This window comes from Mugil cephalus, chromosome 18 (genome assembly GCF_022458985.1).
Source record: "Mugil cephalus isolate CIBA_MC_2020 chromosome 18, CIBA_Mcephalus_1.1, whole genome shotgun sequence".
Taxonomy (NCBI): Eukaryota; Metazoa; Chordata; class Actinopteri; order Mugiliformes; family Mugilidae; genus Mugil; species Mugil cephalus.
Genome location: NC_061787.1, coordinates 2,866,068 through 2,891,874, shown reverse-complemented (window position 1 = coordinate 2,891,874; position 25,807 = coordinate 2,866,068). Strand labels below are relative to the sequence as shown.

Sequence of the window (25,807 nt, the reverse complement as noted above, 5' to 3'; positions counted from 1 at the left end):
CTGTCTATGAAGAGTGACAGGTCTAAACACAAACCTCCAGACTTCAGTGAAGAACCTGGACCCTCAGACACAAAGTAAGAGAACTAGTACTAACTTGTTCATGACTCATTTTACTCACCTCTGTAAGTAAGAGACTGTTTCTACTGTAAACTGACCTGATGGAAGATGATGATTTTAGGATGAAGCAGAAATGTTCTGCTGAAAGATTTATAGTCATGATGCAGATGTTTTAGTGCAGGTAGGTCAGATCCTAGTCTGGGTTTTAGAACCAGGAAGTACTGATGGTATTTCTGTAGTAAAACACTGAGAACCTCCATTTCAGAATGTCCACTCATCAATAGTCAGATATATTTGTCCTAATGTTGAAGTTTGTAATAATTTACAGCTGGGTACTAGTAGATGGATTGAACTGCAGTTTTCTCATCCCATAGTCGGTGTGTAGCAACCAGCCAGTATAGTTAGAATGTGATCTTTATCTGATCAATCATCTCCACCAGTCCAGTTCCCTGTCAGTAACACTTCTTAGACTCTTCTAAGCTCAGTTCAGACTGAACTAACTCAAGCTACAACAGTGAAGGACAGAATCAGCTCTCTTTGATGGAGGACTTTTACTGTGAAGTCTCTGCAGGAAGTGTTGAAAAACAGCAGGTAGATCACTCAGTGTTTAATATGACAGATAGGAAAACGAAGGAGTCCATTGGTGTTGATGAAAGCAGCAGAGTTGAAATCTTAGACTTTAATGATCCACGGGAAAAATTACTTTGTCACAGTAACTTTGTTGCACATAAAAGTAAACACTCATAAAAACCACAAGAAAGACAAAATAAGATAAAGATTAAAGTAAAATAAAAATAAAGAGTGCAGTCAACAAATGTACAGAATTAGCATTATAGCAAAACAGTGTCCAATGCAATGTGGTTGTTTGGCCAGTTGCATAGCAACAGTGGCATGGATCGTGTCGCATGGTGTTTCCTTGTCCTTGTGGCTGAGGGAGGGATGTAAACTCAAACGGAGCGTGTCCACCTGAAGAGTCTGAAGCCAGGCACAGGCGTACTGTGGTCCTATGAACCAGGTCTGCAAAGCACTTCTCATGGCACGCTCCCTCTGTGTCCCATCAAGTGCACACAGTCCATCGATCCTGCTGCCAAAGGCTTCATGTTCACGTTCACGTTGCACAGTCAACGACTCTAGAAAAAACAAAATAAAAACAGCACAAAAAGACAAAAACGACCAGAAACCATTTTGATTGGTTTAAGGCACAGAAACACAACAACAAGGCAGACAAAAACAACCATTAACACACTAAGAATAAAAGGTTATTCTTCACAGAGCTACTGGAGACATGCAGCCATTCTTTCAGGCTCACAGAGAGCTTGTCCTGTTCTCTGTGAGCGTCTGAGCTTCGTGACAGTCATGTCAAATGTTTCACCAAAAAAGTGTAAATGTGTTGACAGTGAGAGGAAGAGGAGTCATGTTTCTGTGGAGGAGCAGCTGTCCTGCTGTGCTTTGTGTCAGGACGTCCTGAAGGATCCAGTCTCTACCAGCTGTGGACACTGGTTCTGCAGACAGTGCATCACCTCATACTGGGACCAGTCTGCTTCATCAGGACACTCCTCCTGTCCCCAGTGTGGACAAAGATCCAGAACAAGTAAGACTGTACATCTGTCTGCTGATGGACTCTTGGTAAAATCAGTTTAGATTCCTATAGTTTTATTTATTCTCTTTTCTTTCCTTGAACTTCACATGCCAGCCTTATTTTACTCATATCTGATCTTTGTTAATTACTGCTGATATAAATTGATCTGTTCCTGTTGTAATCGACCACTAAGAGGCTTTTATTTGGAAACAGCCAGAGGAAATGTTTGTTACCTGATTAGTAGTATTTTGTTGGTAGTGCAGTTAAAAGAAGGAAGGAACAACCACAGTGAGCTGTTAGATGAAGAGCTGCAGATGAGCTGCTGTCAATCAAACACTGACACGGCCCCTCAGAAGCTGATAAAACAAAGAGCATTTCTAACGTATCCTCTAAAAATGAGTTAACATGAGAAGAGGAAAAATAAACTCTTTAAAGTCAGTTTTCTGTACTTTGTGACTTAAACAGGGATGACTGTTTCTTCTTTCCAGCTGATGTTGGTCTGCAGGAGGTTTTAGATGAACATAAGATCAGTCTGAGGAGGAGATGTGAACATGTGACTGAAGGAACTGATGTAAGAGGAAGAGGAACCCTCCTCAACAGGATCTACACTGAGCTCTACATCACAGAGGGACAGAGTGAAGAGGTTAATACCCAACATGAGGTGAAGCAGCTTGAGACAGCTTCCAAGATGAAGGCCCTCCATGACACTCCAATCAGGTGCCACGACATCTTTAAAGCCTTACCTGACCAACAGAGACGCATCAGACTGGTTCTGACCTACGGCGTCGCTGGCATTGGAAAAACATTCTCAGTGCAGAAGTTCACTCTGGACTGGGCAGAGGGTTTGGAAAACCAAGATGTCAGTGTGGTGATTGTGCTTTCGTTCAGGGAGCTGAACTTGATCAAAGATGAGCAGTACAGTCTTCTCAGGCTGCTCCATGTTTTCCATCCAACATTACAGAAGGTCACAGCAGAGCAGCTGGCTGTCTGGAAACTTTTGTTCATCTTTGACGGCCTGGATGAAAGCAGACTTTCACTGGACTTCAACAACAGTGAGGTTGTGTCTGATGTCACACAGAAGGCATCAGTCAACGTGCTGCTGACAAACCTCATCAAGGGGAAGCTGCTTCCCTCGGCTCTGGTCTGGATCACTTCCAGACCTGCAGCAGCCAATCAGATCCCTCCTACATGTGTTGACAGGGTAACAGAAGTACGAGGCTTCACTGACGCCCAGAAGGAGGAGTACTTCAGGAGGAGGTTCAGAGATGAAGAGCTGTCCAGCAGAATCAGAATCTCCCACATCAAGACCTCCAGGAGCCTCCACATCCTGTGTGCAGTCCCAGTCTTCTGCTGGATCACTGCTACAGTTCTGGAGCACATGTTGACTACAGAGCAGAGAGGAGAGCTGCCCAAGACCCTGACTGACATGTACTCACACTTTGTGATGGTTCAGACAAAGAGGAAGAAGAACAAGTACCATGAGGGACATGAGATGAGTCCACAGGAGCTGATGGAGGCTGACAGGGAAGTTCTTCTGAAGCTGGGGAGGCTGGCATTTGAACATCTGGAGGATGGAAACATCATGTTCTACCAAGAAGACCTGGAGCGCTGTGGTCTGGATGTGACAGAGGCCTCAGTGTACTCAGGAGTTTGTACAGAGATCTTGAAAAGAGAGAGTGTGATCTTCCAGAAATCAGTCTACTGCTTTGTTCATCTGAGCGTTCAGGAGTTTCTGGCTGCAGTCTACATGTTCCACTGTTACACCAACAAGAAGATAGAGGTACTGAAAGACTTCCTGAGGAAAGGCCACCAAGATTCCACTAAGTCTCTGTATAACTTCTTGTATGGAGCCATGTATAAATCCCTAGAGAGTAAAAACGGTCACCTGGACCTGTTTATTCGCTTCCTTCATGGCCTCTCTCTGGAGTCCAACCACAGACTCTTAGGAGGTCTGCTGGGTCAGACAGAGAACAGTCCAGAAATCATCCAGAGAGCCATCTACAACTTGAAGAATATAAACACTTATACAGTCTCTCCTGACAGAAGCATCAACATCTTCCACTGTCTGATGGAGATGAACGACCTCCCAGTTCATCAGGAGATCCAAGAGTTTCTGAAGTCAAAGAACAGATCAAAGAAGAAACTCTCTGTGATCCAGTGCTCTGGATGAGTTGGACCTGAAAAAGTACAACACATCAGATGAGGGACGACAGAGACTGATGCCAGCTGTGAGGAACTGCAGAAAGGCTCAGTGAGTACTGATCAAGAGAATCAATCAGATGTTTATCAGATGATCACCTCACTCTGTTTCATACTCATTCAGTCTGGATCCAGAATGGTAATGATCTCATTTTACAGATTTATATCTTTTCTAATCACAGATTAACTGGATGTGGACTCTCAGACATTCACTGTGAAGTTGTGTCCTCAGTTCTGAAGACCAACCCTTCCTATCTGACAGAGCTGGACATGAGTAATAATGACCTGAACAATTCAAGAATGAAGCATCTGTCTGCTGGACTGGAGAGTCCAAACTGTAGACTGGAGACTCTGAGGTCAGTTCACTGACTGGAGCTGTTGGAGATTTTATTTATTTATTCAATTCAAATCATTGACTGATGTGTTAGATGTTCTTTAGTTGATAAATGTTGTGTTTTTCTGAATGGCTGAAGAACATAACTGGCAACAACAAGTCCTGGTAAATATGCTGCTTTGGTGTAACAGTCCATTCACTTCTCCACTGATGATGAAAACTAAATACACAGTCACAGACGGTTACTGATGTTGTTGAGTAAGACTGATAGAAGGCTGCTGCTCTGAGTCACCATGAAACACATCATACATTTCACTTTTATTCTTTATTCAGTTTGAAGAACTGCTGGTTGTCAGAGATCAGCTGTGATTCTTTGGGACCAGCTCTGAAGTCCAACCCCTCCCATCTGAAACATCTGGAGCTGAGTAACAACAACCTGAAGGATTCAGGAGTGAAGCAGCTGTGTGGTTTTCTGGAGAGTCCAGACTGTAGACTGGAGACTCTGAGGTCAGTTCACTGTCTGTTACTGTTGTAGATCTGATATGTTTAATCACCAACCGAATCTAATTCATCTTCATCCACAACTTTCCTCCATAAATCTGTAAATGTCCTTTAGTTCAAGACCAGTGTTTGTAGCAGAAACTGTAGAAAATGTCCTCTGTTAGTTGTTAAAGTCAATGAAGCTTAAAGGCTGCTAGGACACAGTAATGTTGAGCTGAACATTTAACACCTGAACACATCTGATTGAATTATTCATGATTGTATCAATGTCTTTTATTCTTTATTCAGATTAAAGAACTGCAGTTTATCAGAGATCATCTATGATTCTCTGGTCTCAGCTCTGAAGTCCAACCCCTCCCATCTGAAACATCTGGACCTGAGTGACAACAACCTGAAGGATTCAGCAGTGAAGCAGCTGTGTGGTTTTCTGGAGAGTCCAGACTGTAGACTGGAGACTCTGAGGTCAGTTCACTGTCTGTTACTGTTGTAGATCTGATATGTTTAATCACCAACTGATTGTAAATGTCCTTTACTTCAAGACCAGTGTTTGTAGCAGAAACTGTAGAAAATGTTAAAGTCAATGAAGCTTAAAGGCTGTTAGGACCCTACACACAACCAGTTCCTACCAGCACCACATGCCTCTCTTCTACTGTCCATCCTTCCACATTTTTGTTGTACTATTTTCTCCCCCTCTATTCACTGAGGTGTAGCACTGCCCTCCGTGCCACACGAAGTAACTACACTCAATAAAGATCACAAGGATAGTTCCCTGGGAGGGCTGGTTATGGTCACACACACACACACACACACACACACACACACACACACACACACACACACACACACACACACACACACACACATACACACACACACTGAAGTAACAAAATATTTAGCTGCAGGAATATAACTGCATCAATCTCATATAATGTTGACACCCTCTGGTGTTCAACTATGTAGACAAATGCAAACAAAATATATTAATGATTTAATCTACATATTTTATTCTTTATTCAGATTGTATAGATGTTGGTTGACAGAGATCAGCTGTGATTCTCTGGTCTCAGCTCTGAAGTCCAACCCCTCCCATCTGAAACATCTGGACCTTAGAGGAAACTTCCTGAAGGATTCAGATGTGAAGCAGCTGTGTGGTATTCTGGGAGTCCAGACTGTAGACTGGAGACTCTGAGGTCAGTTCACTGTCTGTTACTGTTGTAGATCTGATATGTTCTTGATCTTGTGAAGAGTCCAGACTATGAACTGGAGACTCTGAGGTCAGACTCCATGTTTTCTTTGTGTGCTGAGATGAATATGATGGTAAAGTTGTGGTGACATCAGGCTGATATTCTACTGATGTTGAGCTCCAGATTTCAAAGCTTCATAGAAGAAAAATCCTCCACTGGATGATTGAATCTGAAACTCTTGATTTCCACCCTAAATCTGTCAGACACTTAGAACAGAACTAAAATCATTTCCACCACATCAGACTGGAACTAATAAATGTTCAGTATCTGTTTGTGGAGTCTAGTGATGATTATAGAGACATATTCAAAGTAAACAGCATCAATGCTGCAGAAAATTAGACTTTGTTTGAATTCATCCTGATGTGTTTGTTTTCTTTGGAAACTTGAGAATCTTCAGTGGAATCAGAAATAAATTTTTCTGCACAACATAATTTTGTAGAGATGGAGCCTCTGGTGGAGCTGTCAGAGTTCAGAGCTGAAGTCACTACGTCTTTATGTTGTTATTAATATTAATGAGAGTTCTTCTTCACTTGTTCTGTTTGACTGTTTAAAGCTGTTTCCTGTTGACTTCAGATGTTTGAAGTTTCCATTTTGTAAACTTGCTCATTCTGAACCTTCAGCTCTGAACACATGATTTCAATAAGGAACTTTTATTCTTTTATTCTTTATTCAGTTTGAATGAATGCAGTTTGTCAGAGATCAGCTGTTATTATCTGGTCTCAGCTCTGAAGTCCAACCCCTCCCATCTGAAACATCTGGACCTGAGTGACAACAACCTGAAGGATTCAGGAGTGAAGCAGCTGTGTGGTTTTCTGGAGAGTCCAGACTGTAGACTGGAGACTCTGAGGTCAGTTCACTGTCTGTTACTGTTGTAGATCTGATATGTTTAATCACCAACTGAATCTAATTCATCTTCATCCACAACTTTCCTCCATAAATCTGCAAATGTCCTTTAGTTCAAGATGAGTGTTTGTAGCAGAAACTGTAGAAAATGTTAAAGTCAATGAAGCTTAAAGGCTGTTAGGACACAGTAATGTTGAGCTGCACATTTAAAACCTGAACACATCTGATTGAATTATTCAGGATTTAATCCCCATCTTTTCTTATTTATTCAGGTTGGAGAACTGCAGTTTGTCAAAGATCAGCTGTGATTCTCTGGTCTCAGCTCTGAAGTCCAACCCCTCCAATCTGAAACATCTGGACCTGAGTCTCAACAACCTGAAGGATTCAGATGTGAAGCAGCTTCTTGATCTTGTGGAGAGTCCAGACTATAAACTGGAGACTCTGAGGTGAGTAGAGGGTTCCAGTCAGTCCATGCTGCTTTCATCAGTATCGTCCTAAACACAGTTGGTATCAAAGATCCAGTGTTTCCTGTAAACCTGCAGCTTCTCAGTGAAGCTGTGAGAGGAGAATGGAGACAGGCTTCAGGATTGGACAGAAAGACAGAGAGAGAGACAACAGTCAGCCAATCAGATGAGCCAGAAGCTTGTTGTGATCATGTGTTTGAGCTGATGTGAAGACGACTGTTGTTGTTGTGTTGATGTGTCCAGGAAATAAAGCTGGATTCCAGCTGACAGCCTTCCAAGATGTATAGAGACAGTGGTGGTCATTCATCACATCTGATCAACAACTGATCACAGCTCTGAGATCAGTCTGACTGAAGCCTGCACATCACAGAAGCAGCTTTACATTTAGTAACCATGAGTTTCTTAGTCAGCTGATCTTTGTTTCCATGGAGCAGCAGTAAATCCATCACTAAAGTGTTGGTGCAGTAATGAAGCGTTCAGGACTCTCAGCAGTTTCTTAGTGAAATCTGCAGAGGAAACAGACTTGATGCTAAAAGTCTCTGCAGGTCTGTGTGTGTTCACTCCAACACGTTAACATGAAGCTGAAAGGAAGCTGGCTGAGCTCCACAGCTGCTCCACTGCTGCTCTGAACAGGACTCAAGTCCCTGAGTATCTAGAAACACTCCTTCACCTCCTCTCTTCTTTCTCCTCCTCTCTACAGGTGGAAGTTGTGGTAAACAGGATGAGCTGTGTCCTGATGATCCAGAGGTTGAAGCAGCAGCAGCTTGTGTGGACAGAGACTGTGACTGCAGATAAATGCTGATGTTGATTAAGAAGTGAGCAGCTCAGTCACAAACATTCTTCTCGTCCTCTTCTTGTTTTTATATAACTCCTCTACCTATTGGTACTCAAACCACTTTACAGTCAGAGTTATACATCTATCCATTTACTCACACATTCACACTCTAGTGCCAGGCACTGGGAGCAACTGGGGGTTCAGTGTCATTACAACATGTGGTACGTTCCAGGGATTGAACGCAGTCTGACATCATTTCCCTAAATGTTTCATCTTCGTTCAAAGTTTGAGACTGGAGCCTCATTAGTGGGTCATTAAAGTACCATTCACTGGAGAAAGAATACAGGATCAGAACAGATTCCTCCAGTCCCATGTGAGTATTGGTTCATTAACAGACTATAGCCATATACTTATTATTATTGTTATTATGACAAGTTTATGTCCTTTGCATTGTGGGAGAAGAAGATGGAGCCAGTGTGTTTGTGTTACTAATGTCGACTCTTTACTGGTGTACAATCGGTAAACACTGCTCGATATATGAATTTCTGCCAAAGAAACGGTCAATTTGGATCATGGTGGATATAGAATTTTGCCCCAGCGTCTATTAGGGATCATAGTTCACCCCACTTTCATCCACTCATTCATTCATCTTCTGTAACTACTCTGTCATCTGTCCTAATCTTGAGTTGGCACAGGTTACAATGAAAGGTTGGTCTGACAAGCAAACCAAAAGTAGAACATCTTTATCTGATGACAACATTTAATATTGCCTCCAAATCATGGGTCTAGCTTGGAAGCTCAATGTACCGGGTCTCATCTTTTGCAGAAAAACGTTGGTGATAGAAACTTGTGTCCACTCCAGATTGTCGAAGCAGACCTCAGAAGAGTATCAGAATTGGTAAGGTCAACTGAGGAGGTTTGGAGATACAGACGTTCTTCGTGTTCGGCGAAATTTCGACCAAAGTTTCAGTTGCCATTGTTGAAAGTGAAGCAGGAAGTGGAAGCACAAATGACCCAACTTACAAAAAAGACATAGCAGTTACTGAAATGAATTTGTTACAGAGGGAAGTAGAAATTAGTCAGGTGTAGGTTCCTGTGGGACCCAAACGCAGTACTATAAATTCTCCTAAAAGCCTCAAGATGAGATGATGAATGACCCCAGAGGAGCTGTCCAGTGCTGAAGTGACCTCTCCTTGTGTTAGCCTGGCATTAGAGAGGGGTCAGAGGAGCTGTCCAGTGCTGAAGTGACCTCTCCTCATGCTACCCTGGTACAGTGCCAGCAGAGGCAGCGGTGCATGTAAACTAATAAAGGAAAGAGGTACTCTGCAATTTTAATGTAGAATAATTTGCTGAATTTTGGACCGATTTCAAGCTTTTTGATTTGTTAAAAATGTCACACATGTAACCATGATACTGGGTGCTTGGATTTTTAAAAATGTTGGTTTTACCACCTAAATACAAATCGTCACCTTGCTAAATTTTGTATTTTTCCCCAAAATATGTTTAATAATGAATATCATAGATTTCATAGATGTACAGGATCTAATAAACCTAATAATGATTAATAGTGGAATTATTTATTTGTAGACAATTCTTTATCTTATCTTTATCTTTGGCTACTTTTCTCACATTTTTAAGTTTTCCCAAAGACAGAATTTTGAGGAAGCACTGGTTTTTCTAATAATTGTGGTTTTGGTCCATTCCCATTGCCAAATCTAGTTTAAAGACTAGGTTTAAAGATTTAATAATGACAAAATGTACAAAGACTTAAAAAGAATGAATGAATAAACAAATTGAAAAATTGAATCTTTAGGAATGGATTTACGATGCTTGTAAACACAATTTATTATTTGGTAAATGTTCTTGTTTGTTTCATCACTTTCTGTGTTTGGTCAAGTTAGAACTTCAATGTGTCACCAACCAGTTTATTCATGAACTCGCCACAGACATTGATAGATCCTACCTTTATCTCAGTCAGTGAACTCACCACAGGCAGGAAGTTTATGTATCCTAGAAACGTTTAGAGGTCCCTGAACTACCCACTGGATCTATGCATTTACTGGGAGAAGCAGCTCCTCAGTGGGTCAGTCTATGTCCTGGAAGCTTCCCACTGATTCTCGGAATGGACTGATAGAGATACTTATGAGCTGCAGTTCCTCTAGAGACCACCAGGTGGTGATGTCTCCTCATCCTCTCTGGAAATCCCTTTATCTCTTTCCATCAAATAAAGTCAGTTCAGTTTGAACAAGATGATCAGTTCCAATCTCCTAACATCAGCCTATCTGAGACCTTTATGACTTCAAAGGCTCAAGGTGCTATTTCATATTTAAAGTTTTAAGGTGGTATTAATATATTAAGGTGGTATTAAAGTTAGGATATTAAAAGACTCTGAGTGCACATGCGAAATGTGCGTAACGTAACGTGTTTTTCACCCTTTCTTCTTTCTTTGAGGCAACATTGTGTTATTCTTTTACACTACTGGATTTAATGTGAAACATTCTGTCAAATGTGGAAGATGTTTAATAAAGTTATGGGAAAAAAGACGCCGTCTGTTAAGGAGGATTGATGGTAGTGTCACAAGAACATCAGCTGGTATGATTTCATTTTCATTCATTACCCTTAATCTAATAAACGTGACCAACCTTATTGCTATGTAGGTGCTGACACGCCTCAGAGCTGTTGAATTTTAACTTGTTTACCTTGTTCATCTGAAGCTTCTTCACCTCAACACACACACATCTACATTCATTTTATTGAGACATGACATCTTGATTTTAATGTGAAGAGAAAGAGAAATCATCCTGTTCAATAGAAATAAAACACACACCATGTTTATACAGCTATTTCAGTGATAACATAATACATTCCCTGAGCCCCCAGGTGTCAAACATGCGGCCCGTTGGCCAACAGCGACCCACCAGAGGGTCTAATCTGGTTCATGGGATGAATTTGCAAAGTGCAAAAAGTACATTGACAACATTTCAAGGATTTACACAGTTTTAGTGAGAGTTGTGGACATAACAACAATGAGACATAGAAATAAACAGAAATTACACATTTTTTAAGGAAATGTCTGATTGTTCATAACACATTTCTTAATAGTGTAGTTTGTTAAATGCTAAAAAAAAATGAGAAACATTTGTAGATGTCATTATCTCTAGGTTAATATAATTCTGTGTTACTGGTACAGCCCCTACAGATCAAACTGGGCTGAATATTGCCTCTAACCCCAACACTAACCTAATCGTAACCTTTAGCCTGAAACCAATTCTAAACCCTCAAGTAGCCTCGTAAAGAAGAGAGGACCAACTAAAATGTCTTCACTCTGACAGTAGAAAACTCAAACTGGTCCTCAGAAAGACAGACACACACACACCACATGATTTCGAGTAAAGGTTCAGGGAGGAGCTCACCTGACCAGGTGATCAAGGGACGAAGTGAAAGCGTTCACTTCATTTTGATTCAGAACAGGAGGGAAACCGACTGAAGCACGGTGAGTTTGAATTTTCTTCTTCAACAGTTTGATTGAACCATTGAAACAAACTTGTGATTAATCTGTTGTTGTTCTGCTGCTTTTATTACTTTATTATTTATTACTTCATGTTCTCAGTCGGTGAGTGTCTGTAATATTATGTTATGCACTGCTATGCTATGTTATGTTATATTACGTCATATGATATTGTGTTGTGTTATATTATAGTTAGCTAACTGTGTCGTTAGGAGACAAATGAAGCCCATAACTTGGAAACATAGCTGGTCAAGTAGTTGAGATGGTGGAGAGCCACATGTACTTTGAACTCATCCTGGACAATAAACTGATCTTTGAACAACACATCACTGTCATTCATTAACGCTGCTGACTCTCTGCCAACCATACACTCTGAGCACTTTCAGTTGTCCCACTCCAGTTGCAATAGCACAAATCACTAAAGAGGCTGTAATATGTTAGTTGGTGTGCATGTGTAGTGGTGCGCATGGAAACATGTTTGAGTTTGACACATTTTCAGGTCTCAAAAAGAGGACATGTCTGATGCTAACAGCTTTCCTTTGATTTGTTAGGGTTTCTCTGACCTAAATGACTAATATACATCATAGAATCATTTTAGTTCAGTTTGAAGTCTGTCAGTTAATTTTTACTTTTCAGAGCTTAAACATTTTCCCGTGCTTTTCTGACCATATTCTAATATAAACAAATATTTATTTTTACTTCACAGAAAAATCTTTAATAAGACTATAGTTCCTATCATTCTTTGATCAACTGGAACTGAAGTTGATGTAAACTCACTGAGTGTTTCTGGTTTATCTCTCAGACTGACTGAAGGTCAGAAGATGGAGGAAGAGGAGGACAGAGTCAAGTTTCCCTCAGATACAAAGTAAGAGAACTACTACTAACTTGTTCATGACTCATTTTAATCACTTCTGTCAGTTCCAGGATATTTTCTGTCCCCAGTGGTTGTTTAAGTTTACCTAAAATGTATTTCTTATTTCAGCTGTTCACCAACGTTTATTCAAGTTACTGTTATAAAATGAAGGTGGTCTTAAATATGGCAGATTCTCAGCTTTAATTTGAGAGTATTCACGAACTCCAAACTGGAGTAAATCTGTAGGAATTAAAAACATTTTAATATACAATCCCCTATTTTCAGGGACTGAAGTGATTGGATGAATTTTCCTCATCATAAATAAAATGCTCAGTTTTATCACTTTGCTCAGAATCCTTTGCAGACAGTGACTATAGTCCACGCACATCATTACAGAATAGGTTTCCTCCTTTGATCTGCTGAGCCTGGTCTTTACTGCAGCTGTCTTCACTTGTTGATTCTTCCTTTAGTTTTGTCTTTTAAGTGAAATACGTTTAAATCAGGTTGAGGTTGACTTGGCCTCTGCAGAATATCCCACTTCTTTACTTTACACAAACTCCTGGGTTTCTTTCACACTATGTCTTGGCTCATTTTCCATCTGGACTGTGAAGCACCATCTTATCATCTTTCTTCCTTTGTCTTAATATCTCTCTACCTCAGAATTCATCCAGTGCATCTGTCACATCATCAATAAACACAAGTGACTCTGAGCCATTGTAACTCATTCCTGCTCATGGTCTCACTGTGTTCTTCAGATGATGTTGTATTCTTCAGATCAGGAGTCGTTCCAAGTCTTCTCCAGACTTCAGATCCTGAGATCCTCCCCCACTGTTGTCTTCTATAAATGTCCAATCATGTTTGAGCTTACAAAGATTCAGGACTATGTTTGTAATGTTGTAATTTCCTCAGACTACTGAAAAAACATCCAAGTTAAAAATATTTCTCATATTAAGCAAATGTTCTCTATATAACTGTTACTTTTATTTAACTCTAACTGTGAGATAAATTAAATCTTATTGTATAGTAATCCATATTCAGCTACATGGAACTGATACGTAAACATAAATGATTTTAAAGAAGCGAGCGCGAAGGCTTACATTGTCTGTCATCTGTCTGCTCACTATGGCCCAGTCCCCTGGAGTTGCCAGCAGGCATTTGCACAGGCCAGCCATAACTCCATTTGGCAGTGGCACGCTGGACTTAAGACTACTGCCCATAGTGCCCATACTACTTTAGATACTGTCCCCACTTTCTGGATTACCAAAAATGCAGGACTTCCTAGTCTGTCTGTAGGTGTGAAATGAAAGCAATTTTTCAGAAATTTCAATACTTTGTACGTGTTTCCATTAAAAGGTGAGAGCATAAAAGTGTTTTAGCAAAATTTGAAAGGTTTTTCACTCTTGCAACTGGTTCGCCTGCTATCTTATAAACTGAGTTCACCAAGTAAAGACTGAAAGCATCTTGTCTGACCCTCTCACCATCACTAAAGTGGTGTCCAAGGCTCCATCCTGGGCCTATCGCTGTTTTCCAGCTATATTAATGATGTAGCCAAGAATGCTGGCAGTTCCAGTATCCACTTATATGCTGATGATACCATTTTATAATCAGAGGGCGCTTTTCTCCACTCTGTGGCAACCACACTTCAACTCAGCCTCCCCTCTATTGAGCAGTATTTTCACAGCCTTCATCTTCTCTTCAACAACAAGAAGACCAATGTTTGTTTTTTTTTGACCGGAAAGAATGATTCTTTTTTTTTTTTTGTCTGCATTTGTCTGCATAGTTGAACACCACAGGGTGTCAACATTATATGAGGTTGATGCAGTTATATTCTTGCAGCTGAAAGTTTTATTACTTCAGTGCGTGAGTGTGACCATCACCAGCCCTCCCTGAGAACTGTCCTGTTGATCTTTATTGAGTGTAGTGACCTTGTGTGGCAGGGAGGGCAGTGCTACACCTCAGTGAATACTAGTGGAGTGTAGGGTTCTGTGCTTCCCAAGTCACCTCACTCAAGTATGACTGGGTACAGTCATCTCTGGAGAGATGAGAGAGTCCAGGGGGGTAAGGGTGTCCCAATGGAAGGAGAGAAGTCTGCCACAGGGCACGTAGTAATAGAGTGAAAACAATAATCCAGCCCTTAATAGCCGGGACTCATCAATTCTTCTTGATGTGATCCAGCACGGGCTGGCAGGTGACAAGACACATACATGTGGGCATTCCCTAAATATGAGTGAGACCATTACCAGGGCCCAGAGTCAGGTCAGAAGCCCCAGCACCCGAGAACCTCCACCCCAGTGTGGGGCGCATGCGTGACAAGACCAGAGAACCACTATAGCCACGGGGCAAGCCACACCCCAGCGCAGATGGCGAGCGACGACCAACACCCCCAGACCGACCAAGCGAGCACAAGCCGGTGCAGGCCAGAGCAGCCCCCCATACCCCCCTAGACACCTCTCCAGCCGAGAGGACTCCCCCAGGAGCCCAGCAAAGCCCCCGCAGACGTGCACCGGCCCAGCCCAGACCAGCCCAGACCACAGGAAGAGGAAACCCCCACCCGCCAGGGAGAGACCCCAGCCCCCCACCGAAGGGAGAGGGGAAGCACCAAGCCACCACCTGAACCAGTCGATAGGCCAGTCGGAGGCCAGCCGGGTAAACCACTCAGGGCCGGAAGTCAACCCAGGGGTGAGAAGGAGTTTCTGTGTTACAAGTGACCAGAAGTGCTGTACCGGAGAACAGAGCCAGAGAGCGTGGAAATAAGAATCTGAATAGTTTTGGGTGCATTGTGTACATTTGTCAGATTGGGAGAAGCCCATTCTATGCATCTTGTATTGAGTTGTGTGTGATCTGTGGAGTATTTTAAACTGGATCAGCTGTGAATTCGAGTTTTTTGTCATTTTAAATATATTTTGGCAGACCTGAGTCCAGAAATCAAAGTCTGTAGACAGGGAAAGATCGACCCATTTTGATATTGGTACATGTATTGCATGTGCGGTTGATAGCAGCTTATATATTAAAGAGAGGGTTTTCTTCTTTTTCGGTGTGAGTTTTTTAATGTTGGTGACGAATTGTGGTGGCTGTATGCAGTCATGGAGCACTGGGATTTTCTTTCTAATTGTCTTGATCACCTGTAGGTATTGGAGGAAGTTTCCATTTCTTATTTCAAACGTATCAAATAAATCTGTGTGATTCATAAGTAAGTTCCCCTGGAAGAGGTGATGGAGGTGGGTTATTCCTTTATGCTTCCAAGTGCTGAGGTGAAGAGGGACTTTGTTATTCACAAAGTCAGGGTTGTGCCAAATTGGGGAGAACCCACAGGGTTCCAGCTGGGATCCTGTGGTCTCTAGACTCTTCCACCAAGCCGACAGGGTGGCGGCAATAATGGGGTTTTGGAAGCAGTTATGACGCTTAAGGGTGATTGTAATGAAGAGCAGGTCCGAAATGCATATGTTGTGGCAGTCGGCCTGTTCTATTTCTAACCACGAATTGTAATCTGCCTCTGAGTTTATCCATGTGGTGATGTATTGCAGCTGATTTGCCAGGTAGTAGTTTGTAAAGTTCGGTGCATCAAGTCCTCCTTCTGATTTATTTTTTTGAAGGGTGGTGAGGCTAATTTTAGTCTGTTTGTTTTTTGGGTAAAATTTGGTAACTGCAGAATCTAAGTTCTGGAACTATTTTGCTGTGGGTTTGAATGGGACCATGGAAAATAAGTAATTAATTTGTGGCAAAATTTTCATTTTAACTGTTGCTATGCGTCCCATCAGAGAGATAGGAAGATTGGTCCAGCGCTTCAGGTCATCACAGATTTTATCCAGGAGTGGATCGAAGTTCAGTTGCACTAACTCTGACAATTTAGGTGAGATGTTTATGCCCAAGTATTTGATATTTCCTATGGAAAAGGGCAGTTGGGATTTATGATCTGCAGGATTCCATGCTTTGTCCGTTATTGGAAATATTGTAGATTTGGACCACTTGATTGAGTAGTCAGAGAGGGCAGAAAATTTTGAAATACAATTTTAAGCTTCCTGTAATGATCTCTGAGGTTGTTGCAAGTAAAGTAAAACATCGTCAGCATATAGACTGATCTTATGTTCAGAGACGGATGAGTGGATACCCTGGATACTGGTGTTCTGACGTATTGCTGATGCGAGCAGTTCAATAAATATAGCTAACAGTAGGGGAGACAGGGGGTATCCTTGTCTGGTTCCCCTCTGTAAGGTGAAGCTTTGTGATGTGATACCATTAGTGGTGACTGTGGCCTTAGGTGAATTATACAGTGCAGCAAAAGATAAATGACTCTCCAAAGCTGAAATTTTGAAGGGTGGCAAAGAGGAAAGCCCAGTTAACTTTATCAAAGGCTTTCTCAGCGTCCAGTGATAAAACAATGGCTTCTGTATTTCTACGCTGGGACATGCTGATCAGGTTAAGGAGCCTTCTAACGTTATTTGTAGATTGTCGGCCTTTGATGAAACCTGTTTGGTCATTGAGAATTATTGATGAAATGACTTTCTCTAATTTAGATGCTAGTGCTTTGGAAATAATTTTGATATCTGTATTAATCAATGACAGAGGGCGATAGCTGAAAGGGAGTGTTGGGTCTTTATCTGGTTTTAAAAGTAATTTAATTGCAGCAGTATTCATTTGGGATCTTATGCAACCTGTGTTTTTGATTTCTGTAACAGTCCTTAGGAACAAGGGGGCCAGATCTGACCAGAACTGTTTCATAAATTTCGGCAGGGAAACCATCTGGCCCAGGAGCCTTGCCCGTAGGCATGTTTTCTAAAGCTGTTAATAGTTCTTCCATGGTCAGTGGCAAATCCAATATGTTTCTTTGTTCTGCCGTCAGTTGGGGTAGATTGAGTTTTTTGAGGAAGGCCTGAATGTTGTCGGGATTCGGGTTGGTAGTTGTTGAATATAATTTTTCATAGAAGCTGTAAAAGATATGATTAATTGCCTGTGGTGATTGAGTGTGTTTGCCACTTGAGTCCTGAATTGCATTTATGAGAGATTTTTCTCTGTTGCGTTGGAGTTGATTCGCAAGAAATTTGCCTGATTTATTGCTATGCTCAAAATTTTGAAAGTTGTTGAAGTACGAATTCTGTTTTTTTTGTCAAGATATTTTCTAATTGTAGTTTCGCATTTTGTAGTTGGGTCCATAATTGTTCATTTGGGTTTGCGGTGTATTGTTCTGTTATTTCTTTAATCTTATCCTCGATGTTTTTTTTCTGCTTGTTGGTCCTGTTTTTTCTTGTAAAAGGAGTAAGATATAATTTTGACTCTGATTACGGCTTTCCCTGTTTCCCAAATCAGAGATGGGGATAATTTTGGAGAGTCATTTATTTCTAAAAACCCCTTCCATTCCTTCCTTATTAATGAGTCAAATTCAGGGTCTCTCAGTAATGAGGTGTTGAGGCACAATGTGGGTGATGGTTTTAGGGAGGGTTCTATTTGAAGGTGGAGGGACACCGGTGCATGATCACTGATTATGATAGGGTGTATACTGGTGTTGATTCTTTGTACAATAGAATTGTTTGACAGAAAAAAGTCAATTCTAGAAAAGGAGTGGTGTACTGGGGAAAAGAAAGTGTATTCCCTCTTTGTCGGGTTTTTGATTCTCCAACCATCGCCAAGTCCAAACTCATCCATGTATTCTTTGAGGACTTTGGCTGATTGTGATTTTTTTATGTGTGTCGAGTTATGGGACCGATCTAGAGAGGGATTCAGGACTGTGTTAAAGTCCCCTCCAATAATTGTAATGGGTGTGACGGCTATGTCAGACTTTGTGAAAGAAGGCTGGATCATCATTATTCGGGGCATAAATGTTTGCAATTGTGTATAATTTATTAAAGATTGATGCCTGAATGATGATGTATCGACCTTCAATGTCTGTTATCAATTTGTTTTGTAAGGTAAACATGAGTCTCTTATGGACTAAAATCGAGACTCCTCTTTGTCTACTATTGAAACAGGAAGAGAAAAATTGGATGGTTGATTTGCTTGGTTAAATTTGGAAATTTGGATCTATAAGAGATTTTTGTTCTGAATCTTGTAGGTGAGTTTCTTGAATGAGTAAGATATCGGCTTGTAATTTGGAGATATAATCCATAATTTTAATTTTTTTTGCCTGCGAGCGAATGCCATGCACATTCCAAGAGATGACAGTTAACTGCGACATCGAGATTGAGAGCATTCAGTCCTTCTTTGTATGTTGTGTTGGTAGAGGATTTTGTAAGTCTTTACGGGGTCGTCTGCTGCTGTCAGCATGAAAGGATTTACAGAAGATGGAGAGAAATCAGGAGGTGAGTGTTGGAATACTTGATTATACCTGGTACAAACAACGTCATACAGACATATCAACAATAGCATCAGTTCCTGGAAAATGGATCGTTAACTTAATAACATTAGCACCACGAGAAAGGAAATTATTGTGTTGGAGATATGTGGAGGGGTGAAGGGGTGAGTGGAGGTAAGTGTGGAGGGAGCAGTAAGAAAGAAGAATAGCAGGGGGGGATGTATGAGTTGAGTGAGAAGGTAAGAGGAGTGACATACATTAACGTTTTGTGAGGTTTTTCTTTTATGTTTTTTTCTATTCTAAATATTTATATTTATATATACACAAATGTACACCTTTATGATATACATACAAATAACAAATATACATGGATTATTTTTCTTAATGCTTATCCGTCAGTAGAGCCAGGGGGTGATGTTTGCATCCCGGAACAGCTGACCGTCGATGTAAAGTTTGTCCACTGTGAGCGCGGCCCTCTTTCCTCTCACTTTACGCCTCTCGTTGATTTCTTTCGGGAACTGGTCGTTAATTCCGAAAGTGGTGCCTTTGAGTTCGCGTCCTTTGCTCTTCACAAGTACCTTCTGTGGAAAATGTTCAAATTTTGCAATGATGGGACGCAGACGGTTTCCTCCTCGGGCTCCGAGCCGGTGGACACGGTGAAAGGAGATGTTATTCACCGTCTCCGTTGGCAGCTTGAGAGCGGTGGTCATGAATTTTTTTATCAGGGCCTCTGGATTGTCCGGGGAGCTCTCTGAGATCCCTGAGAAAATAAGGTTGCCCCGCATACTCCTTGATTGTATGTCCAGGACAGTTTCTTTCAGTTGTTTATTTTCTTTTTTGAGCTGGTTTACCTCCACTGAAATGGAGGTGACGTCCGCTCGCAGCTCGGCGTTATCTCTTTGAAGATTGGCGATCTGATCGTAAGAAAACTCTAAGCTTGACTTGAGATCCTTGATCTCCTGGTGCATAAGGCTTAGCAGATCTAGTTTTTTATTAATAGACTCAAGCACTGATATCTCAGCTGTTATTAGATCGCTTGTGTCCGTAGAGGAGTCAGCTTTCTTTCTCTTGGCCGGATGGTCAGAAAGCTCCATGACGCACCGCAGGTAGTACTCGTCGATAAAGTTTTCTAGGGCCTCCACTCTGGCGGTATTTCAATGTTTTAATTTAGCCTTTTTGATTGCGAGTGGAGTCCGCGGATCTCTGTTGATGTTATCCTATAAAGTCTTGATTTAATCGGTTTAATCGTGCAGCGTTATGCCGCCATGTAACGATTCAAAACCTCACCCGTCTCGTGAGATCACAGCATCTCGCGATCTCTGATAGCATCTTGCTATCTGTGACAGCATCTCGCGAAAGAATGATTCTAACTTTGCCTCTAAAATCTTCTGTGCTGATGACTCTGGTTGGACTTGTCCCTCTCTTGCACCACTCACATTAAGCACCTGCAGTCAAAAGTCAAAGCTCATCTGAGCTTCCTATACTGGAATAAGGCCTCTTTTACTTTTTCAGTCAAATACATGCTGGTTAAAATGACCATCCTGCCTATATTTGACTATGGTGACACCATCTATGGGATGGCATCTCAATCCACCCTCAGCAAACTTGACACTATCATTTTACCATCCATCATTCACAACTCACCACTGTGACCTGTGTAACCTGTAGACTGGACATCCCTCCACACGATTCTCTCACTGGCTTCTGCTTATTTATAAAGCCATACTTGGTAAAACACCTCTTTACCTCTCCTCCCTTCCGTACCTCTCCTACTCCTACTCCTTCAATTTAAAGTCAAATAAACTTTTCAAACTCATTATCCTCAAAGCGCGGACCTTCTTTGGATGCAGCTCCTTCCATGTGCTTCAGCACGTGACTGGAAAACTTTACAAAACACCCTTGAACTTACTGTCCTAACATCATTCACTTCTTTTAAACAAGCAAGAAATTGCAGTCGACTGTTGCACCTTTTGAACACTTGTCACTCATACTTGTCACTGTCATTTTAGTATCGTAGTTGTTTATTAACTGTTATTTCTGTAAATTATATAACCTTGTTTTTACTTTTTAGCTTTTAAGCTCAGCTCAGACTGAACTGACTCAAGCTAAAACAGTTAAGGACAGAATCATCTCTCTTTGATGGAAGACTTTTAATGTGAAGTCTCTGCAGGAAGTGTTGAGTTTGTATTAACAGCAGGTAGATCAGTCAGTGTTTAATAAGACAGACAGATAGGAAGAGCAGTTCATTGGTGTTGATGAAAGCTGGAGAGCTGAAACCAAAGGAAGTCAATTCAAACTCTTCCTGTTCACTGTCAATGTCTGAGCTTTTGGACAGTGATGTCAAATGTTAATACTTTTTACCAAACAATGTGCAATGGTTTTAGTGATGAAGAAATGTCTTGACAGAGAGAGGAAGAGGAGTCATGTTTCTGTGGAGGAGCAGGTGTCCTGTTGTGCTTTGTGTCAGGACGTCCTGAAGGATCCAGTCTCTACCAAGCGTGGACTCTGGTTCTGCATACAGTGCTTTACCTCATGCTGGAACCAGTCTGCTTCATCAAGACACTCCTCCTGTCCCCAGTGTGGAAAATCATCCAGAACAAGTAAGACTGTACATTTGTGCTAACACTAACCTTTGCCCTAAACCTAAAAATCCTAAAATACCCCAAAAGTCATGGTAAAAGTTCTACAAAGAAAAAACACTCCAACAAAGGGAAACCGAAAATCTCCTGAGACAAAGTACAAAGAATATAAGCGGGTAAGATTACTTAGCTCGAGGCTGTAGCAAAACATGGGCATGAAACGCTGGGGTGAACGCATATCAGAACAGACAAAACACTCTGACACAGGACAAGGGAAGATGCAGACAATATATATACACATGCAGCAAATGGGGAATAGGTGGAAACAGTTACTGTAGCAATCAGACACAACACACTTCTAGACAAGCTGCTGTCGATCAAACAATGACATGCCCCCTTTGAGGATGATACAACAACGACCATTTCTAATGCTTCTAAAATGTTCTAACTCTAAAAATGAGTTATTATGACAAGAAGTAAAACGATTCACAGGGCAGTTTTCTGTTCCTTGTGGCTTCAAACAGGGTTCACTGTTTTCTTTCTGTCTCTCCTTGCTCTTTCCAGCTTATGTTGGTCTACAGGAGGTTTTAGATGAACATAAGATCAGTCTGAGGAGGAGATGTGAACATGTGACTGAAGGAACTAATGTAAGTGGAAAAGGAACCCTCCTCAACAGGATCTACACTGAGCTCTACATCACAGAGGGACAGAGTGAAGAGGTTAATACCCAACATGAGGTGATGCAGCTTGAGACAGCTTCCAAGATGAAGGCCCTCCATGACACTCCAATCAGGTGCCACGACATCTTTAAAGCCTTACCTGACCAACAGAGACACATCAGACTGGTTCTGACCTACGGTGTCGCTGGCGTTGGAAAAACCTTCTCAGTGCAGAAGTTCACTCTGGACTGGGCAGAGGGTTTGGAAAACCAAGATGTCAGTGTGGTGATTGTGCTTTCGTTCAGGGAGCTGAACTTGATCAAAGATGAGCAGTACAGTCTTCTCAGGCTGCTCCATGTTTTCCATCCAACATTACAGAAGGTCACAGCAGAGGAGCTGGCTGTCTGGAAACTTTTGTTCATCTTTGACGGCCTGGATGAAAGCAGACCTTCACTGGACTTCAACAACAGTGAGGTTGTGTCTGATGTCACACAGAAGGCACCAGTCAACGTGCTGCTGACAAACCTCATCAAGGGGAACCTGCTTCCCTCGGCTCTGGTCTGGATCACTTCCCGACCTGCAGCAGCCAATCAGATCCCTCCTACATGTGTTGACAGGGTAACAGAAGTACGAGGCTTCACTGACGCCCAGAAGGAGGAGTACTTCAGGAAGAGGTTCAGTGATGAAGAGCTGTCCAGCAGAATCATCTCCCACATCAAGACCTCCAGGAGCCTCCACATCCTGTGTGGAGTCCCAGTCTTCTGCTGGATCACTGCTACAGTTCTGGAGCACATGTTGACTACAGAGCAGAGAGGAGAGCTGCCCAAGACCCTGACTGACATGTACTCACACTTTGTGATGACTCAGACAAAGAAGAAAAACAACAAGTACCATGAGGGACATGAGACGAGTCCACAGGAGCTGATGGAGGCTGACATGGAAGTTCTTGTGAAGCTGGGGAGGCTGGCGTTTGAACATCTGGAGGAAGGAAACATCATGTTCTACCAAGAAGACCTGGAGCGCTGTGGTCTGGATGTGACAGAGGCCTCAGTGTACTCAGGAGTTTGTACAGAGATCTTCAAAAGAGAGAGTGTGATCTTCCAGAAATCAGTCTATTGCTTTGTTCATCTGAGTCTTCAGGAGTTTCTGGCTGCAGTCTACATGTTCCACTGTTACACCAACAAGAAGACAGAGGTACTGAAGAACTTCCTGGTGAGAGACCACCAGGTCCCCGCCAAGTCTCTTGATGACTTCCTGTGTGGAGCCATGAAGAAATCCCTGCTCAGTAAAAATGGTCACCTGGACCTGTTTATTCGCTTCCTTCATGGCCTCTCTCTGGAGTCCAACCACAGACTCTTAGGAGGTCTGCTGGGTCAGACAGAGAACAGTCCAGAAATCATCCGGAAAGCCATCAACAAGCTGAAGGAGATGAGGACTTTTACAATGTCTCCTGACAGAAGCATCAACATCTTCCACTGTCTGATGGAGATGAACAACCTCTCAGTTCATCAGGAGATCCAAGAGTTCCTGAAGTCAGAGAACAGATCAGAGAAGGACCTCTCCATGATTCACTGTTCAGCTCTGGCCTACATGCTGCAGATGTCAGAGGAGGTTCTGGATGAGTTGGACCTGACGAAGTACAACACATCAAAGGAGGGACGACTGAGACTGGTTCCAGCTGTGAGGAACTGCAGAAAGGCTCAGTGAGTCCTGATCATTAACAGAATCAATCAGATGTTCATCAGATGATCACCTCACTCTGTTTCATACTCATTCAGTCTGGATCTAGAATGGAAATGATCTGATTTTATAACAGATTCATATATTTTCTAATCACAGATTAACCGGATGTGGACTCTCAGAGACTCATTGTGAAATTGTGACCTCAGCTCTGAAATCCAACCCTTCCTATCTGACAGAGCTGGACATGAGTCATAATAACCTGAAGGATTCAGGAGTGAAGCATCTATCTGCTGGACTGGAGAGTCCAAACTGTAGACTGGAGACTCTGAGGTCAGTTCACTGACCGGAGCTGTTGGACATTTTTTTTATTTATTCACTTCAAATCACTGATGTGTCAAATGTTCTTCAGTTGATTAATGTTCTGTTTTTCCTGAACGACTGAAGAACATTGACTCACAACACGTCTTCTAATTTATTACAATCATACATCATTAACTATTACTCAGAAAATTTCACACATCACTGAAACTCCCCAAACTATCAGCGGCCTCCAGCCTTAAAGCAACACCTGGTAAATCTGTTGCTTTGGTGCAGCAGTCCATTCACTTCTCCACTGTTGATAAACTAAATACTCAGTCACAGACTGTTACTGATGTTGTTGAATCAGACTGATAGAAGGCTGCTGCTCTGAGTCAGGATCAAACACATCATACATTTAATTGGATCTCACTTTTATACTTTATTCAGATTGAAGAGCTGCAGGTTGTCAGAGATCAGCTGTTATTCTCTGGGACCAGCTCTGAAGTCCAACCCCTCCCATCTGAAACATCTGGACCTGGGTGACAACAACCTGAAGGATTCAGGAGTGAAGCAGCTGTGTGGTTTTCTGGAGAGTCCAGACTGTAGACTGGAGACTCTGAGGTCAGTTCACTGTCTGTTACTGTTGTAGATCTGATATGTTTAATCACCAACTGAATCTAATTCATCTTCATCCACAACTTTCCTCCATAAATCTGTAAATGTCATTTAGTTCAAGACCAGTGTTTGTAGCAGAAACTGTAGAAAATGTCCACTGTTAGTTGTTAAAGTCAATGAAGCTTCAAGGCTGTTAAGACACAGTAATGTTAAGCTACACATTTAAAACCTGAATACATCTGACTGAATTATTAATTGTTTAATCTACATCTTTTATTCTTCATTCAGATTGAAGAGCTGCTGGTTGTCAGAGATCAGCTGTGATTCTCTTGTCTCAGCTCTGAAGTCCAACCCCTCCCATCTGAAACATCTGGACCTGAGTTACAACAACCTGAGTGATTCAGATGTGAAGCAGCTTCTTGATCTTGTGAAGAGTCCAGACTATAAACTGGAGACTCTGAGGTCAGACTCCATGTTTTCTTTGTGTGCTGAGATGAATGTGATGATAAAGTTGTGGTGACATCAGGCTGATATTCTACTGATCCGCACTGAGGATCTTCATGGTAAAGTCTGGTTTCTTCTTCTGTGGTTTAGTCCATTGACTGTGGCAGAGTCATGTTGAGCTCCAGATTTCAAAGCTTCATAGAAGAAAAATCCTGCACTGGATGATTGACTCTGAAACTCTGACACTCTTCAGTTCCACCTTAAAGTCAGTCAGACATTTAGAACAGAGCTAAAATCATTTCCACCACATCAGACTGGAACTAATAAATGTTCATTATCTGCTTGTGGAGTCTAGTGATGATTATAGTGACATATTCAAAGTAAACAGCATCAATTTTCCAGAAAATGAGACTTTGTTTGAATTCACCTGATGTGTTTGTTTTCTTTTAAACTTTAGAATCTTCAGTGGAATCAGAAATAACTTTTTCTGCACAACATGATTTTGTAGAGATGGAGCCTCTGGTGGAGCTGTCAGAGTTCAGAGCTGAAGTCACTATGTCTTTATGTTGTTATTAATATTAATGAGAGCTCTTCTTCACATCTTCTATTTGACTGTTTAAAGCTGCTTCCTGTTGGTTTCAGATGTTTGACGTTTCCATTTCATAAACTTGTTCATTCTAAACCTTCAGCTCTAAACACATGATGGAACTTAGGTGATTTTAAGCAGGAACTTTGTAAACTCACATCTTTTATACTTTTCCAGACTGGAGGACTCCAGTGTTTCAGAGATCAGCTGTGATTCTCTGGTCTCAGCTCTGAAGTCCAACCCCTCCCATCTGAAACATCTGGACCTGAGTGGAAACAAGCTGAAGGATTCAGATGTG

At 41.7% G+C, this 25,807-nt stretch overlaps 1 pseudogene; it reads left to right on the top strand.

The window, feature by feature from the left end:
• LOC124995967 lies at nucleotides 1-25,807 on the top strand (annotated as a pseudogene).